The 17,739-nt window shown below is 39.2% G+C and overlaps 1 protein-coding gene across 1 annotated transcript in view; it reads left to right on the plus strand.

Moving 5' to 3' along the window:
• The window catches only part of TAFA5 (TAFA chemokine like family member 5), a 318,595-nt gene that overhangs the window by 29,434 nt on the left and 271,422 nt on the right, over positions 1-17,739 (plus strand). The window lies entirely within an intron of this gene.

A 17,739-nucleotide genomic window follows, 5' to 3' on the forward strand; every position in this document is an offset into this window, starting at 1 on the left:
TAACATCCCCTTCTGCTCCCGGGTCCAACCCCATCATGTCGAATGCTGGGAAGTGGGGGGAGGGCTGTCAGCTTCATACCCTGCCCCTAAACCACCCAGGGATTGGGGGATTTACTGCTTCGAGAGCAGTGTGAGGAGATCCATCTAGTTTCTAGTTTGAATGCATCCCACAATCAGGCTCGAAGAGTCTTAGAGGTGTGGTGCAGTAAAGTGATCTTTTTCTGTTTTCCTTTGTGGAGGGTGGTAGTTTGGGGGATTTAGCTGTAAGTGTGGATTTTTATCTTGGGGGATCTGCAGTTTTGTGGCTTGTGGCATAGGGACATTTTGGTTTCATGGAGTGGCTTCCTCCCATCTTTTGGTTTCCTACTGCTGTGTTTATCTTTGAGCTGTATCATTATTTATCAGTCAAGGGCCACTAGCACTTTGAAATGTATGTTGTTTTATGCTGAAATTGAAATAAATATTTACTGATTGGGATTCTAAATATATTGTATTGCTTAGTCTGATAATCATTTAATTCCATATTTACATTTCCCTGAAGTTGCTTAGTAAGAAGAATATTAAAAGGACACAGTCAACTTGGAAGGAAGGTTGTTGTTGTTGTTGTTGTTTTAAGTTAAAAGTAGGTGGAGTCATTTTCACCTGCCCCTGATTCCCCTGACAAATTTTTTGTGAATTTTTTTTATTCCTAGTCATAATTCACTATTTTTAATTTGTTTTTCTGTCGTATGTTGTTTGGAAGCCTCAGACAGAGAACTGGGGAAATTTGAGTAATTAAGGGCTGCAAACACTTAAGCATGTGACCCACTTTATGCATTTCAGTCATTGTTTTGAAATCAATAGGACTACTCATAGTGGTAAAGTTATATGCATAAATATTTGCAGGATTGCTCCCTGACTTACAAGACAAGGGAAGACAGTGAAACTAACCATACACAAAATGCTGTCAAATGCAAAAAGTAAAGAAACTGGTGGGGGGGTAGGGGAGAAGGTATGCTTTTCTCTGTTATAGTAATCAAATGTGTTTTCACACACAAGTCTGATTTTAATTGATGATGCCTTTAAGGTTTGAGTAAATTCCCCAGACTTTGGTCATATATAATATGATGTCCACTAAAGAAAGAGAAACTATTAGGTGGTAGGTTCTTTGGGATAGGGATAATCTTTTTGCTACATGTTTATACAATACCTAGTGCAGTGGGGTTGGAGCAGGGACACTAGGTGCTACTTAAATAAGAAATAATAATTTTCATATTATATACACTTCCACATGTTTTTCAGTGTCTCCGTGGTCCAATGTGCTGTTTCAGGGCATTTAAGAGAAGAAATCAGACAGACTGGCAATGTCAGAACAATATTGCTATTACTAGACCAGCAGGACATGTATATTAATAATTTGCTCTGATGGGTGCATTTATAATCATAGTAACTTGCAATCACTGCTATTTATTTCAAATGTCTTAAGAAATATTTGAGTCTGAGCAATGGGCTGGCTATCTACAATTGAGACTTGTATATTTGTTTTATAAGTCCTGTTATTTTATAGCCCAACAAGTACATAAGGAACCCCACAGTATTGTTGCACGAGGTCCCTCCCTTGAGGAGCTTACATTTCACCCATGACCCCATGAAAGGGCAACAGAACGGGGAGGGGAAAGATAGTGGTTTCAGTAATGCAGTACACTTTTAATTACTAGTAATTTTGCCTCCTATGTCTCGGAAATAAAGCAGGGAAAATAATACTTTTAGTTAGGAAGAACACTTAATTTTAAACTATGTTGGGTAAAATTCTGCCCTTAATTATATCAGTGCAGTTTCAGTGGCTTTGTTCAGGCATCCTATGCCTCTTACCTGAATGGGAATGGACTCCTCTTGAGATAATACTTTTGCCATTCTGCACAAGGATGAAAAACTGACTATGATAATTAAATCTAAAACTTACTGGGCTAAATCTTCAACTATGCTAGAACTCTGAGCCACCTTTTTGCCACACCTTCCTACCTTGGGTCCATGCTGCCCTCCTGCATGTTGGTGGCTGCCCTGACTTGCACCAGCTTGTAATGGTCCCCAAGGATGCATTAGGTCTGTGAAAGTCACCAGGACACAGAACACTCAGGTCGTACCTCCTTCTGCCTGAATGTATTTGCATGCCACTATGCTGGAGAAGAGATGGGAGTTGGGTGGCCTAGAGCAGGCTAGAGCTAGGGATTCCCCTATGTAAGTAGGAAGAACAATAAAACAGGTGTTAGATAGCTCAGTTCATTAATGACTGTGAGGTGTTTAGACACCGTATCCATAAGATCCATAGAAATATCTATAGATGAAAAAAATTCTTTAGTAGGAGGTCACAATCCTGTGTTTGTCTTGTCAATATTTGTCCTATTATGATTTCAGAGCAATGTGGCACATTTCCATAGTACCTCACATTTGAAGAACTCAAAACTCTTTCCATACATTGATTAACCAATCCTCCAAACACTCCTGTGAAGTAGGTGCATATTATTATCCTCATTTTAAAAGCTGAGAGACCAAAGCAGTGCATATGTAAATGAGTTTCCTCTGGGAGGTTTGTAGGCAGAGCTATGAATAGAACTAAGGCCTCCTAACTCCGAGTCATTCCTTGCTCACACAGACTTCTGTTAAGATGCAGTAGCATATAGACTCCTAATGTACAAAGAGCCTGTTAAGAGAGGACCATCTCATGGAGAAGAAGGATTAGAGAAGGAACCATGAACATAAGGGGTCTGAACCAGGGATGTTCAGTGAGGAAAGAAGTGAAGTAGGGCTTAATACAATAGGGAAAAAGAATTAGGGAGATGCTGTTTGTGCTTGGTATTCAAGGCTTTGTCAATCACATTTTTATTTCTGTGGCACTTGAGAGTAAAAAACACCATCATTAATGTAAAGACTGTTTTATAACAGACTGTCCTTCACATTTTTCATGTGGCATCGTGTGCTTTTAAATAGTGGCATTATTGGTAACATTTTCATGTGATTATAGAGGAGGGCATATAAACTGCATTATTAAATAAGTAAATACACATCTGCACGTATCTGATGCTGTGCATATGTAACCTTTGGGTGGGCTAGGGTTCACTTCATTGCCCTTCTCCAATGCCTAAAAATGACCCAACTCCCATAGAAAAGCACTTGGAGACCCAGGATTCAGTCTCTAAGGAATTTTCAGCAAAGATTGCGCAGGGTCAACCTCCCCTCATTCAAGTCTGAAAGAGAACAAAAGGAATGAATTTAATTAACAACTTTATAAAATCTTATAATAAAGAAACATAATAAATAATAACTTAATTTTCATAACACAACATGGGTTATTTATAATCCACAGACATTATCTTCACAGTTATACATAAACATAAATAAAGAAAACAAATTAAACAGTTCAGTCCCCACAGAAACAGTCAGAAGGAACTCAGAGTTCCAAAAAGCTTAGGTTGAGTTTACCTGAGTCTCAGTTAGTCTTTTGATCACCAAATCTATACAGTTTGCTGAGTCAAAAGTAACATCTTCTGCCACTTGCTTGTAGGAATCTTCAGTTGGAATCCATGCAGACGCTTGCTGGCACTGAGTTCAGCAGAGGCAGTCAGCTAACTGATTAACCCACCACTCAGTTAAGTGTATTGATTTAAAAAAAAATTGTTAGAAGACCAATACAAAAACTGAAAATAGCAAAATGACTCTTTTCCCCATCATCATATCTAATAAAAGCAAAGTTGGTGAATCATACTAGTTGAGACAATTTAATTGGCTAAAAGCAACCAACATTCAAAGTATACAATTTAAAATAAAATAGATTATTTTCCCCTTTCTATAATTAACATTGCAAGGGCTTCCCTGTTAGAGGGTTAACAATATCAATAACCTGCTGCAAAATGCTTCAGAGTTAGGGAAAACAGCTTGCTTTCTCCTCCTGGGCTCAGCTTCTCCCAGCCCACACAATGCACATGGCCTTTTGTAGAGCAGCTGCCCTGACTGCTCCGCCCTCATGGAGGCTGACCTCAGCAACGGGGAACCTACTGATGCATACCCAAAACTACCATACCCAATTCCAAAAACTTCTGGATGTCGAATGCTAAATAAGCCTAGCAGCAATGACCCAGACACAACTTATTCCTTGCCACCCCTCAACAGATCTTGTAAAGAGGTATCTCCCTATTAGATAGGTGGGTTAGGCTCTGTGCTAGGGGCTAAGTGTAACTTTGGACTGTAGTGTTGGTGTAGTGATGTAAACCCGATCAGTGCACTATGTGTAGTGTATCTGCATCCATTCAGGATCTGTGATTTCCCTTCCTCTATATTCAGTGAAGTCTAAACTGGAAAAGATATGAGAGCTCTCCGAAGAACATGAAAATGATATACTCTCTATTGACTCTTCGGTTTTCAAATACAGAACTTTAAAGTAACATCTAACTTTTTAGGAACTAGATTAAAATGAACTCAAGTAAATGATTTGTTCTACTCCTGTGGTTGCTTGGGCTACTATTTACATGTAGGTATAGTCTCTGTATCTCCCATTTAAATTAAGGCTCATTTTGTGGAGGACGTTTGCTATTGTTTGGATTTGGGGAATAACAAGTAATATGGGTATCATTTTGGCTTCAGGAAAAGAACCTTTTTTCACAGTCGTGTTTTACTTGAAACACTCACAATGTACTAATGAGTCATAATAAATAGTTGTGGGTCACCAGGCTAGCTTCTAAATATAGAACTTAGTACCTTTCGTCAGAAGGATATATCTAACTCTCTGTGTGAACAGGCAATGATATCATTTTTAAAGCAAAATATGAGATTATGTGGGGAAGCAAATTACATTTGTTTGCATTTAATTAGAAAATTTAATTTTGAAGTATAATTAATACATTGCCAATATCTTTCAGACCTTTCATTCATCTGTAAAGAGTTTTTGATCTATCTGGATGCTGTTTCCTAGATACAGTGTTGGCAGACTTCCACTGCATGCTAGTTTATGCTGCTATTCATTAGTTGGCTTATCAAAACAGTATAATCAATGCCTGTCACAACATAAATAGATGACCCTAGTGAGCAGCCGAAGTGGCTACGTTTGCATCTCTGTGAAAGAAGTACAATATCCCTAAAGGAAACAGAAGGTCAAATTAACATTGGCAAACTTTGCTTCCATCATTTTGTTTATATATTTTAAAAACACTGAACTTTTTTTTAGAAACTCATTTTTCATAATTTTTCTTGTAAGGCATCCAGAGACATATGTATTCTTCTGCTGATAATGCATTACTGAAAAGTTATTAGATTCTACCGAGACAAAAATACATCATGGTTTATGAATACATAACAGTCAATAGATATTATTGAGTGAGGTCTACAACTTACATTATAGACATTTTAAATTATCAACTTAAACTCCATATGTGCCTGAACAGTAAATTGAAGGAAGCTGAACTTCCAGGAAGAAACATTAAAACAATTGGTAGAAGGTTATGTAGTTAAGGAGACTACATAGTTACTTTTAAAACACAAGATCTAATTGCTGTATTGTTTCGTTTCAATCCTCAAGTGACGGGGAGATGGACTAGATGCCTCATATCTGCAATTGCTGTAATTCTTTGATTGGTCAGGCTTTCTTGCCATCTGACAATGCCATCTATTTGTTTCTCCTCCCCCGCCCCCATTTTTCAAAATGCTTTCTATAACTTCCCTACATTGCTTCAGTATGTGGGAATCAAGTTTCAAGATATCATAAGCTGCCTAGTAAAACATTACAGACTTGGTATCCTGTTTTTATAACTGTATTTGATTTTCACTATAACTCTTATAATGTCAGTGTATTTTAGGACAGTTTTGGTAGGAGATATAACGGATTGTATACACGTGCATGTTTTTAAATAACAAGTATATCAACTATTGTAATGGTAGAAATATAGTGACAGTTATTGAATTTTGGAGTGGATGTGTGAAAAATGTTCTCTTGATTACATGTGATATATTATGTTAGAGTTGATGTTTCTTCTTCTTTGCCAAAACACATGGTTTTAACCAGTGTTGAATTGTTCAGTTTCAAAACCTTTTTCATGAGATACTTAACTGTACTTGCCTGATGGAAATCTTGGAAACGTGTATTGGTAAAGTCTTAAAGATTTTGGATTTTGAATATTGGGGTTAAACCATTTTAAATGGAATTCCAGAATGTTGTTCTTCCCAAATAATTAACTAAAGCTAATTATTCTTTATTGTATATTAACTTTTCTTAGTTGACAATAATAACCAGAAGATTAGGATAGTGTGTGGGGGGGAAAAAGAGGCTTCTATACTGAGAAATTACATTGATAATTTTATTTATCACTGCTAATTGTGAGAGTTAAATAATGCTGTTTCTAACAGTAATAATGTTTTACTGTTTACTTATTTAATGTTTTTTAACTAATCTCAGAACTTCCACATGTGATTTTTTTTTTAATATTTGTTGCAAAAAAAAAGCCCCCAACTCATAACTTTATGAAAAAAAACCACATTTTTTTTCATATTTTTAAAAGCTACTATTAAGATTTTGGAATGATCAAAAATTAAAGTAGCTGAGATATAATGAACTATATGCAGTGATATTGAGAAAACAAAGCATGAGTCACTGGCGTATAAACCCTTTCAGAATCACATCAGTGAGAAAAAAGTGAGTTCCAAAGAAAGATACACATTCTCTCCAGGGAGCTAAGTAAATAGATGAGTTTTCTCCACAGAGATCTCTAACATTTATCATCAGCATTTATCCTGTGACTCTCTTTACATAACTAATATTTCAGAGCTGTATTTTTTAAACTACTGGAGAAAATGCTTCCTGTTTGACACCCTTGTCTTTCTCATTGGCATAAGCATAACAAAAAGACTTTCCTTTAATAGTTCCGGATAGTCCTCATTCTAACTTACAGCCTTTCGTTCTCAGCCCAAGATCTGTGGGCAGGTCTTCACTATGGGGGGGGGGGTCGATTTAAGATACGCAAATTCAGCTACGCGAATAGCGTAGCTGAATTCGACATATCGCAGCCGACTTACCCCGCTGTAAGGACGGTAGCAAAATCGACCTCCGCGGCTTCCCGTCGACGGCGCTTACTCCCACCTCCGCTGGTGGAGTAAGAGCGTCGATTCGGGGATCGATTGTCGCGTCCCGACGAGACGCGATAATTTGATCCCCGAGAGGTCGATTTCTACCCGCCGATTCAGGCGGGTAGTGTAGACCTAGCCTGTGTGTAAACAGGGCAAGGCAGCTGGCAGAAACCAGTTCTTGCTGTTTTTATTTTCCTTCTATCTTCCTTTTTTGTTAGGCACAATCACATAGAACAGCAGATTAAAGTTTTAGTGTGGTATGATGTGAGCACTTGATTCTCATTTGTTGTAGCTCCATAGACATTACATTGCTAAAATGAAATATGTATTTATAAAGTCAGAATCCATTCGGGAGGGCTTGTCAGATATTCAGCAACTTATCACATTTGTGGTTTGCTAACAAAAGTCCATGATGTGTATGGAATAATTGAACCTCTTTTTCGCTTACCGCTATGAGCACTGTTTGTGTTGTAAGAGGAAACCAAATAATGTATAGGACTGTCACAGTAGGACTAGTCCCTTTTAAGGGGAGATGGAGTCAGCCACACCTGTATTATAATTAATTAGCTGCTTCCTACTTTTAGAGGGCAGTGTAAAGGGGTCAAAGTTACAGCTTAATGGACACCAGGGCCTTGTAAAAGGTCTGAGAGAGATTTGTGTGGACCAGGAGGGAGTGGGTAGACTCCTGTGGAAGGCTGTGATCCAAGTCCCTGGAAAAATAATGGAGCAGGTCCTCAAGGAATCAATTCTGAAGCACTTAGAGGAGAGGAAAGTGATCAGGAACAGTCAGCATGGATTCAACAAGGGCAAGTCATGCCTGACTAACCTAATTGCCTTCTATGAGGAGATAAGTGGGTCTGTGGATGAGGGGAAAGCAATGGATGTGTTATTCCTTGACTTTAGCAAAGCTTTTGATACGGTCTCCCACAGTATTCTGGCCGGCAAGTTAAAGAAGTATGGGCTGGATGAATGGACTATAAGTTGGATAGAAAGCTGGCTAGATTGTCGGGCTCTACGGGTAGTGATCAATAGTGCCATGTCTAGTTGGCAGCCGGTATCAAGCGGAGTGCCCCAAGGATCGGTCCGGAGGCCGTTTTTGTTCAATATCTTCATTAATGATCTGGAGGATGGCGTGGACTGCACTCTCAGCAAGTTTGCAGATGACACTAAACTGGGAGGAGTGGTAGATATGCTGGAGGGTAGGGATAGGATACAGAGGGACCTAGACAAATTAGAGGATTGGGCCAAAAGAAATGTGATGAGGTTCAACAAGGACAAGTGCAGAGTCCTGCACTTAGGACGGAAGAATCCCAGGCACCGCTACAGGCTGGGGACCGACTGGCTAAGCAGCAGTTCTGCAGAAAAGGACCTGGGGATTACAGTGGATGGGAAGCTGGATATGAGTCAGCAGTGTGCCCTTGTTGCCAAGAAGGCTAACAGCATTTTGGGCTGTATAAGTAGGGGCATTGCCAGCAGATCGAAGGACGTGATCATTCCCCTCTATTCGACATTGGCGAGGCCTCATCTGGAGTACTGTGTCCAGTTTTGGGCCCCGCACTACAAGAAGGGTGTGGAAAAATTGGAAAGAGTCCAGTGGAGGGCAACAAAAATGATTAGGGGGCTGGAACACAGGACTTATGAGGAGAGGCTGAGGGAACTGGGATTGTTTAGTCTGCAGAAGAGAAGAATGAGGGGGGATTTGATTAGCTGCTTTCAACTACCTGAAAGGGGGTTACAAAGAGGATGGATCTAGACTGTTCTCAGTGGTAGCAGATGACAGAACAAGGAGTAATGGTCTCAAGTTGCAGTGGGGGAGGTTTAGGTTGCATATTAGGAAAAACTTTTTCACTAGGAGGGTGGTGAAGCACTGGAATGGGTTACCTAGGTGGTGGAATCTCCATCCTTAGAGGTTTTTAAGGTCAGGCTTGACAAAGCCCTGGCTGTGATGATTTAGTTGGAAATTGGTCCTGCTTTGAGCAGGGGGGTGGACTAGATGACCTCCTGAGGTCCCTTCCAACCCTGATATTCTGTGATTCTATGAAGATCTGCAGGAGGCCAGGTATTTCTGGGGAACCAGCCTGGGGGATGAGTGCTCTATCCCAGAGCCAGAAAGATTCTCAAAGGTAGCTCAGAAAGGGGCTGCAAATAGGGACCGCAGAGTGTGATGAAGGGAAACCCCTGCAGGGCAGAAGAACTTATGTTTTTGTTTGGGCTTTTTAGATGAATGTTTTCTACCAGAAGGGGTGACGTTCTGCTTCTGACTTGACTGAGTGGGGAGGCTAAGCCATCTCTCCAACACAGACCAGTATGTGGAGAGCTGAGAAGACCCACCTTGAGGAAGGAAACAGAGGCAGTTAATGCTGGCAGTGCCACACTTGGCCAGCGGGGGATACTACAGGACAGGGCTGCTCTATGACATGGATAACTGCACTGAAATGTAAGGAACACGTACATAGGGAAACTTATGAATACTTTTGCAAAAGTCCCCCATAACATCTTTCATTTGAACTGTAATTGATTTAGGAGGGTCTTTATAATCCACACACATCTAATATTGACAGTATGTACTATAGAGGGAAGGGAATATCATTAGGAGACTGAGCTCTGAGTTTGAGACTTACCATGTTATTATTATATCATAATACTTTGTCCAAAGAAAAAAAATCCAGGAAATCAAAGAAGACACATTATGTTATGGAGAATCATAGGCCTGTTAAACTAATACCTTTACTAAATCAATAAAGAAATTAATTCTAGGCCATCACGAACAGTTTCCTTCTCAACCTGTTTGTTCTTTAAAAACAAAAACATCATCATAGTGGATCATAATAGTATCTTTATGTGAAAGGCAAAGCTCTGCCTTGTTTCTAAATAACTTTTTTTTAAAAAATTGATAGTTCATTGCACAAAAGAAAAAAAATATATAATGGCTGTTTTGTTGTTCCACACTGTGAAATGTGTGAACTTTCCATCTTGCTCAGCAGCAACAAATAAGAGCCAGCCAAGAGTCTGTTACCTGGGAATGACTGAGCACATGAAATCGCTTTTCAGGATTAGGCCCTCTGTTCCCAGAACTTTGCTCTCTGTTTATGGTGATGATGGATAGATAGGGAAATATACAGAAGGGTTATGAGATGTATTTGCTCCTGTAACTATAAAGACTGTAAAATATGTCTGCCAAATAAAGGACAAAAGTGGTAGGGGATTTATTCTTAGAAATTGGACAGCTTCTTATATAGCATAAAAGGTAAAAATATCTATAAATATCTAAAATAAAATTTTGTTTATTGGTGTGCGTAGAGACCCGAGCAAGCCAATCACTTCAGCTGGTTTGAAGTTCGTCCTGCTGAGTGTCTGGGACCAAAAGTTTCTGAAGATTGACTCATAGACTTTAAGGTCAGAAGGGACCATCGTGATCATCTAGTCCAATGGTTCCTAAACTGGGGTTTGCAAAATGTTACAGAGGGTTCTCAGGAAAAAATTCCCTAATGGCAGACAGAGATGTTCCTAGGGACCCCGGGCAGCACAGGGTCAGCAGCCCAGAGCCCCTGGACTTCCAAGAGCTAAGCAGATCAAAGCAAGCATATCTATCACACTGAGGAGATTTAAACTTCAAGACTCCTTATAAGAAATGGAAAGGGAGGTGGATATTTTTTGCTGTTTTTAAAATTAAATAGGCAGCTAGGATTGTTTTAAAAATTATTATGAAGAAAAAGTTTAAGCTTTGTTGTAACATGCGTTGTTTGTCTGGACTGCTCAAGACCTGAATGCTTGTGTAGGAGGAACTCTTTGAGTTGGCTTCTAAATACCTTCATGCTGTTTCACATCTGATACTCCTTGATGAAACATAGGAGCCTTGTCTTATAAGAGGCTTATTCAAAGTGATATAAGCTATGAAAGTGAGATCTTGCCATTTTCATAATGTAATTAAAAATACTGTAATGATAAATAATAATAAATAGTGTGTAATAAGCATGTCATAAAACAAATTTTATATTTCCAATATCACTGCTTTTATAATTTATATTCAGGTAAAGGAGAACATCCCTGGAAATATTCATTTTTAGGAGGGGGTTCGTGAGACTTGACATTTTAGTGAAAGGGGTTCACAGGTTGTTAAAGTTTGGGAACCACTGATCTAGTCTGACCTCCTGCCCATTGCAGGCTACAGAACCTCACCCACCCACTCATGAAATAGACTCCTAACCTCTGGCTGAGTTACTGAAGTCCTCAAATCATGGTTTAAAGACTTCAAGTTACAGAGAATTCACCATTTCCACCAGTTTAAACCTGCAAGTGGTTGATTCAGTTTTAAGGTGGGTTTGTTTTTTGTTTTTTGTGTTTTAATAGAACTTCTAGCTCTTAGGGTTTCAAGTGCCCAGTGGGAACTGAACGCTTATCATTGCTGTTTTGTCTTTCTGATTTTGCAGACTTGCAGCTCCCATGCTGCCCCAGAGTGAAATTAACAACTTTGATCAGTTTTCTCTGTTGTGATTGAAACCCCCCTAGCAACATTGAAACCACCAGGAGTTACATCAATTCATGGTGGTAATGTTGATGCTACTGGAAACTATGAGCAGCAACAGGAGTTACCTGTTGAGGAAGAGACTCAAAAGGGCAGAGTTTATGATGGGAAAGAGTATTTTCCCCTTCACCAATCACAGCAGCCAGGAATATCTGTGGGAGAGGTGGCGTAACAAAAACCTACTCCCCCACCTCAACTGAAGTTAAAAAAAAGTCTCTAGAGGAGAGGCAGAAACTTGGAGACTCTTGTAGTAGCCAAGAGGTTCTGGAGTGGGGGAAGAGGATACAGAAAGCACCCCCTCTGTCCCATAGACAGAGACTGGGTATTCAAGTTGAAAAACATGCTTCCCATTAGGAGGCTGATAGATAGATATATGGCTCCCCAAGCAAGATCTAGAGATAATACCCAGTTAGAAAACCTAATATCTTCACTTTCTTAGCAGCTAAGTAGAAATGGGACTCTTACTATGGTATTGGCCCAGGCCCTCACTACTGGGGACCTCATCCTCGTCTCCAGTATATGCCCACTGCCTAGCAGGTAACTGGCGTATTTTTCGGGACCGGCATTCATGCATACCAGAAAACTTATGAGAGCAGCTGTGGGAAGGCACATCAGCAAACAACTACCCCAGTGCTGCTTCCTCTGGTAAATCATGTTGAGAATGCTGTGCAAGTCCCCTGCCACTGATGCTACTGAGGGGGAATAGCGGAGTATTGCCATGGAGGGGAGTTCTTTTTGGCTAGGTATTTGTGTAAGTTAGAAGAAGCAATTCCCCCCCCCCCCCCTTCAAGACTTCCATGCAGTTTATTTCTAGTCTTAGCAGTGAGGCAGAGAGTACAGGCTCACATTAATGCTAATCTAAGGCAGAATGCCGGCAATATTTTTGCAGAGTATGCTTGCAACTATTTGGGGGATGGGGGAGGAACGGCTCTACCACTTAGCTAGCCCTAACAAAAAAAAATCACTTTAGATGGATGTACTTTTCTAAAAACAACAAGCTTTAAAGTCAGCTGATTGCAACTGGGTCAAGATTCATAAAAATAATATAGTGAGATTTCTTTTAATTGACAAATGTGCAGCATTTTCTCATGTGATCTTTCCAACACACAGATCTGGTGACAATTACCACAATGTTATACGTGTAAGACTATGACGTAATGATATAATTACACAATTTCATATTAATAAGTGATGGCTTTCTAGTGGTACAGAAATTTGGGAACTTATAATTAGAACTATTAGTTTACTTTCAAAAGTATATAAACATTGAATCAGGTTACCATTTATTTGTTGAACAAAATTAATATCCTATAATTATGATCAGTGTAGTTCTGATAGTACCATGCCTGGATTACTTCACAGACAAATGTGTTAATCCATTGAGTTACCAACTGATATTTGAAATTATTATTTCCCTAATGCTATGGGGAAGGAGATCAGTTTACTGTGAGCTATATATCCTCCCTAACTAAAATAAGTATAAACTTGACCAAGTTACCCATCTTCTGACTATTGGTAAATTATGCATTATGTTGAACATTATTCATATGCTGCATGTGCAGGTTTCAATTACAGAGATTTAAATTTTTTTAATAAGATTCAGATACCAGGTGTCTATCAACAAAACCAGTTGAGTGACTCCATCATTTGTTTCTAGTTAAATCCTTAACACACACACAAGTCAGTAAATCATAAACACAGATTTACCCATCACTTGCATTTATACTGTCTAATTGGGAATTGGTTGTACAATCCAAATCTGTACAGATGCAAGAGATGTCTCAGTGTGGCTCTGCAAATCCCCCTATAATAAGGCGCTGAAGTGCAGATGTGACAGCATAAACTATTTCCTTATGCCTGCAATAACAGAGCAAATTTTGGGGGGAAATAGTTTTTGTTTAGAACCAACTCATACCATTAAAATCCAAAACTGCTCCTCTCCCTTTCTGTCAAATACACAGCATTGTTGCCAGTTAGCTAATTGAAAAGTTAGCATGCCTTGTTGGCATAAAGTACTTAGTTTTAATTGTCTAAGCTCTCAACAATCTTTAAATGTTACAATTTGTACCTTTTGAATTTACACTGTCATTGTGTGTGCTAGTAAATTTGGTGTGTGCTGGTAAATTTGGTGTAATTCCATGTTAATCTGGACAGGATTTTGAATTCTCACTTCTTGTGAAGAATGGTTTGACCTAGTGAAGTTACTTTTAAAGTTTAAATAAATCAAGAAATTATTTCATTATGAATTTTTACTGTGTGCACAAAATGATGACCAAAGTTCTCACAAGTGAGTGCTTAAAGAGACAGGGGTCTCTGTCGAAGAGGTGGAATAACAGACACTCACTCCCCCCACCTTGATTGAAGTAAAAAAAAAAAAAGTCTAGGAGAGGGGTAGAGAATTGGAGAGTCCTTTTTAGTAGCCAAGAGGCTCTGGAGTGGGGGAAGAAGATTCAGAAAGCTCCCTTTCCTTTCCACAGAGAGAGACTGAGTATTCAAATTATGTTAGAGACACAAATCTCACAAATGATGGCCAGAGTTCTCACAAGTGGATTCTTAAAGAGACCACTATATCTAAAATGGATGCCGAAGCAAAGGGCCTTATTTTTATAGGTACTGAAGACATGCAACTCTCATTGATTTCAGGGACTTCATTGGAAGATGTGGATATTCCGACCCTCTGAAAATCATGCCACTACATTTAGGCCCCTAAGCTTAAAAATGTTGGCCAAATTTCACAAGAAATGAGTAGTGTGCCTTCTTATGAGCAGTTAATTTGGCATCTTGTCTCTTGGTTGTGGGTCTTATCTTGTAGTTGCACTCTGGCTTTTCTCTTCTTCCCAATACATTTCCCCCCTCTAGCTTGTTGTACTGTCTCCCCTAGGTAGTTAGATCTTATGATCTGAGTCTGGCAGACAGGAGAGTGGTGTGAAGAGTGAGAACAGGAGCTGAGGTTCAGGGGAAGCTGTTTCAAGCACAAAAAAGAAGTCTAATGATGGGCTAAATGGGATCTATATCTGAAACCTTTGTGGGAGTTTCTTAGAGGTAACTTCTAATGAAAGTTGTCAGATTGGTAACCCATGGGTTTCCATCTCTACCTTTGGAGAGAAGCAACCCACCTAGGTCATGAGCTGCACCGTCATAATCATCAAACTTATGAAAGGCATATTACACAATGGTGTGTGGCAAGGTATCAGGGCACGTACACATAACTGGTAGCATTCTACTTCTGTTCAGTAGAACAAGGTGCATTGCCAGTTTTGTGGCTTTAATTAGTGCTTCCACTGAGGCAGAGAACCATAGGCTAGTAGTGTTTTCAGAGAAAGATTACTAAGGCTAAGATTTTGTCACAGTTATTTTTAGTAAAAGTCAGGGACAGGTCATGGGCAATAAACAAAAATTCATGGAAACCCCTGACCTGTCCCAGACTTTTACTAAAAATAACAGTGACAGAATGGGGAGGAAGGGGGGTCCAGCCCCCACCACTCTGGATCTCCAGGCTCCCCATCACCACACACTGGTGGTGGCTGGAAGTTGTGGGGGGAGGGCTCGCCCGCGGCAGCTAGGAGCTCCAGCCCCACCTCCCGCGGCTGAAGAGGAAAGTCACAGAGGTCTCTGGAAGTCATGGATTCCGTTACTTCCATGCCCTTTGTGACATAATCTTAGCCTTAGATATTACCCATTGGATGATAAATTATTATTTATGCAGCATCCAAAAGTGTGATAGGTGTCTCCCAGGTTATAGAGAAGACATGGGGTGAAATCTCTGCCCTGTTTAAGTCAGTGGGAGCTTTGCCATTGACTTCAATGGGGCCAGAATCCCACCCATGGTTGCTGCCTTAAAGAACTTACAATCTAAAATGGAGCTGACAGACAATAGGGGACGATAGGATGGGAAGATAAGGGTGACACAAATTAGATAGTGTGCTTACTCTGGTAGTGTGTACAAGCTTATTAGCAGTTGGTTTCCAGTTATTCATTGTATTTAGCTTGATGAATGGGGTATGAGATGTAGAAAGCAAACTGTGGAAAGGTGGAGGGGTTGAAGTCCCAGGTACAAGGTTGGGGAGTGAGAGGAAGCAGAAAAAAGAGGGTTAAGGATGGATGCAAGGAGGAGAGGAAGAGGGTAACATTGGCAACAGGGAGCAAGGAAGGGCCTGTTTTTACATCATATTGCAGCAAATTATTACAGGTCTGTTTGTGTTCAGAATATTTTCACAGTTTGTTTGCATGAGCACAGCAGTAAACTGTTTAAGCTGTGTTTATAAAGTGTGCTCCAGCAGAACAACTAAAACCAGGTCTGCTTCTACGTGTGATTTATTTTAAGGATTCGCTTGGTAATAATTATTTAGTGCACACGTTGTGTCAGATTATAAAACAGTTTATTGGAAATCATGATTTTTAAGTTTTCAATATGACAGTTTCCTAAACTAAATGTATGCAGCACAAAGTGAACTGAAAAGTACGGCAGCTGTATATAATATTCTGTAGCTGTTTCATTCTATCTTCTTCTTTTATTGCAAGAGTAGGCAACCTATGGCACACGTGCCAAAGGCGGCACGCAAGCTGATTTTCAGTGGCGCTCACAGTGCCTGGGTCCTGGCCACCGGTCCGGGGGGCTCTGCATTTTAATTTAATTTAAAATGAAGCTTCTTAAACATTTTAAAAACCTTATTTACTTTACATACAACAATAGTTTAGTTATATATTATAGACTTATAGAAATAGACCTTCTAAAAACGTTAAAATGTATTACTGGCACACAAAACCTTAAATTAGAGTGAATAAATGAAGATTCGGCACACCACTTCTGAAAGGTTGCCGACCCCTGTTTTATTGAATAAACTAATTTGTTTAACTTTCTCCCTCCCTTTCCTCCTTTCCATCTGTGTTCTACAGACACATAATCTGGGTTATTAATCAGGAGAAGATTTATAAACAAGAGATAGGCAAGAGTAAGTAATTGATTGTGACCAATTAATTTAAATCGATGTAAGTCTTCCTTTGCTAACTAATACTAAGTATCGAAGCAATGATGAATTATGGTAGGGGATGTTTGCATTTGTTGTTCCTGTGCTTTCTTTGTATGTTATTTGTATGATGGTGTCCAGCCAATAATGGGGCCCCACTCTGCTAGGTTCTATACAAATACAGAATAAGAGTCTTTGCACTAAAAGCTCAAAATATAAGTAGATGAGGGAGTCAAAGGATGGTAGACTGAAAGTATTCCCAGTTTACAGATGGAGAATTAAATGCAACATTTTTTTGTATAAGAACATTGTCCAGGTTTGATTTTTTTTTTTAATTCTTTGGCAATTTCAGGGTATTATTCTAAATAACAAAAAAACAAACAAAAAAACCACACCCTCTCCTTACTAGCTTTTTTTAAAAAAAAATCAGTTTCAATACACAATATACTCCAGCACATTCACTTGTGATTATATGATTGCTCATGAGTGCTGGGTTGCTGGGGTTTTTTTTTCCCTGAAGAAAAATATTGACTCATTTGTTTTGAACTCCTACTCCACCCCCACACACATGTATAGAATTATGTAGACTTTGTAAATGGAGAAAATAAGACCAGTTCTGCTAACCTTGACAATGCTCATTTAAATTGAGGTTACTCTTTAGTTTAAACTTGACTACTGTTATGAAAAAGGTGATTAAATTACATGTTTGCAGATTATAGGTGTTGATCCATAATAATACTGCCCATTAAGATACTATACTGTAGGCTTATTTTACCTAGCTGGGAACCTGTAACTCAAGAGATTGTAACGAGTAAGTCTTCTGCCAGTTGTGATTATGCATGTCTAGTCTTATTTCCACTTATTAATGTCCGGACTGATAGTGATTGTGTATATTTCTGTGGCTGTTGCACTTTTCCACCTTCTCAGTGCCAATTTAAGAGTAGTTATTCTTGAGTCGTAAAAAGAAATCATATTCTTTTTGTTCCCACCAGAGAGAGAAAATGGAGTGAGTGAATAGACCAAAGACAGTATTAGCCATCATTTGTTCCTTTGCTAAAGAAATTCCTGCTCAAGAAAGTTGTTGGAGCTAAGTGCCTTCACAGTAATAAATCTACAGGACAAATTATACCAGGTGATCACCAGTTGAGTATTTTTTGA

Source organism: Emys orbicularis, chromosome 1, assembly GCF_028017835.1.
Source record: "Emys orbicularis isolate rEmyOrb1 chromosome 1, rEmyOrb1.hap1, whole genome shotgun sequence".
NCBI classification, from domain to species: Eukaryota; Metazoa; Chordata; order Testudines; family Emydidae; genus Emys; species Emys orbicularis.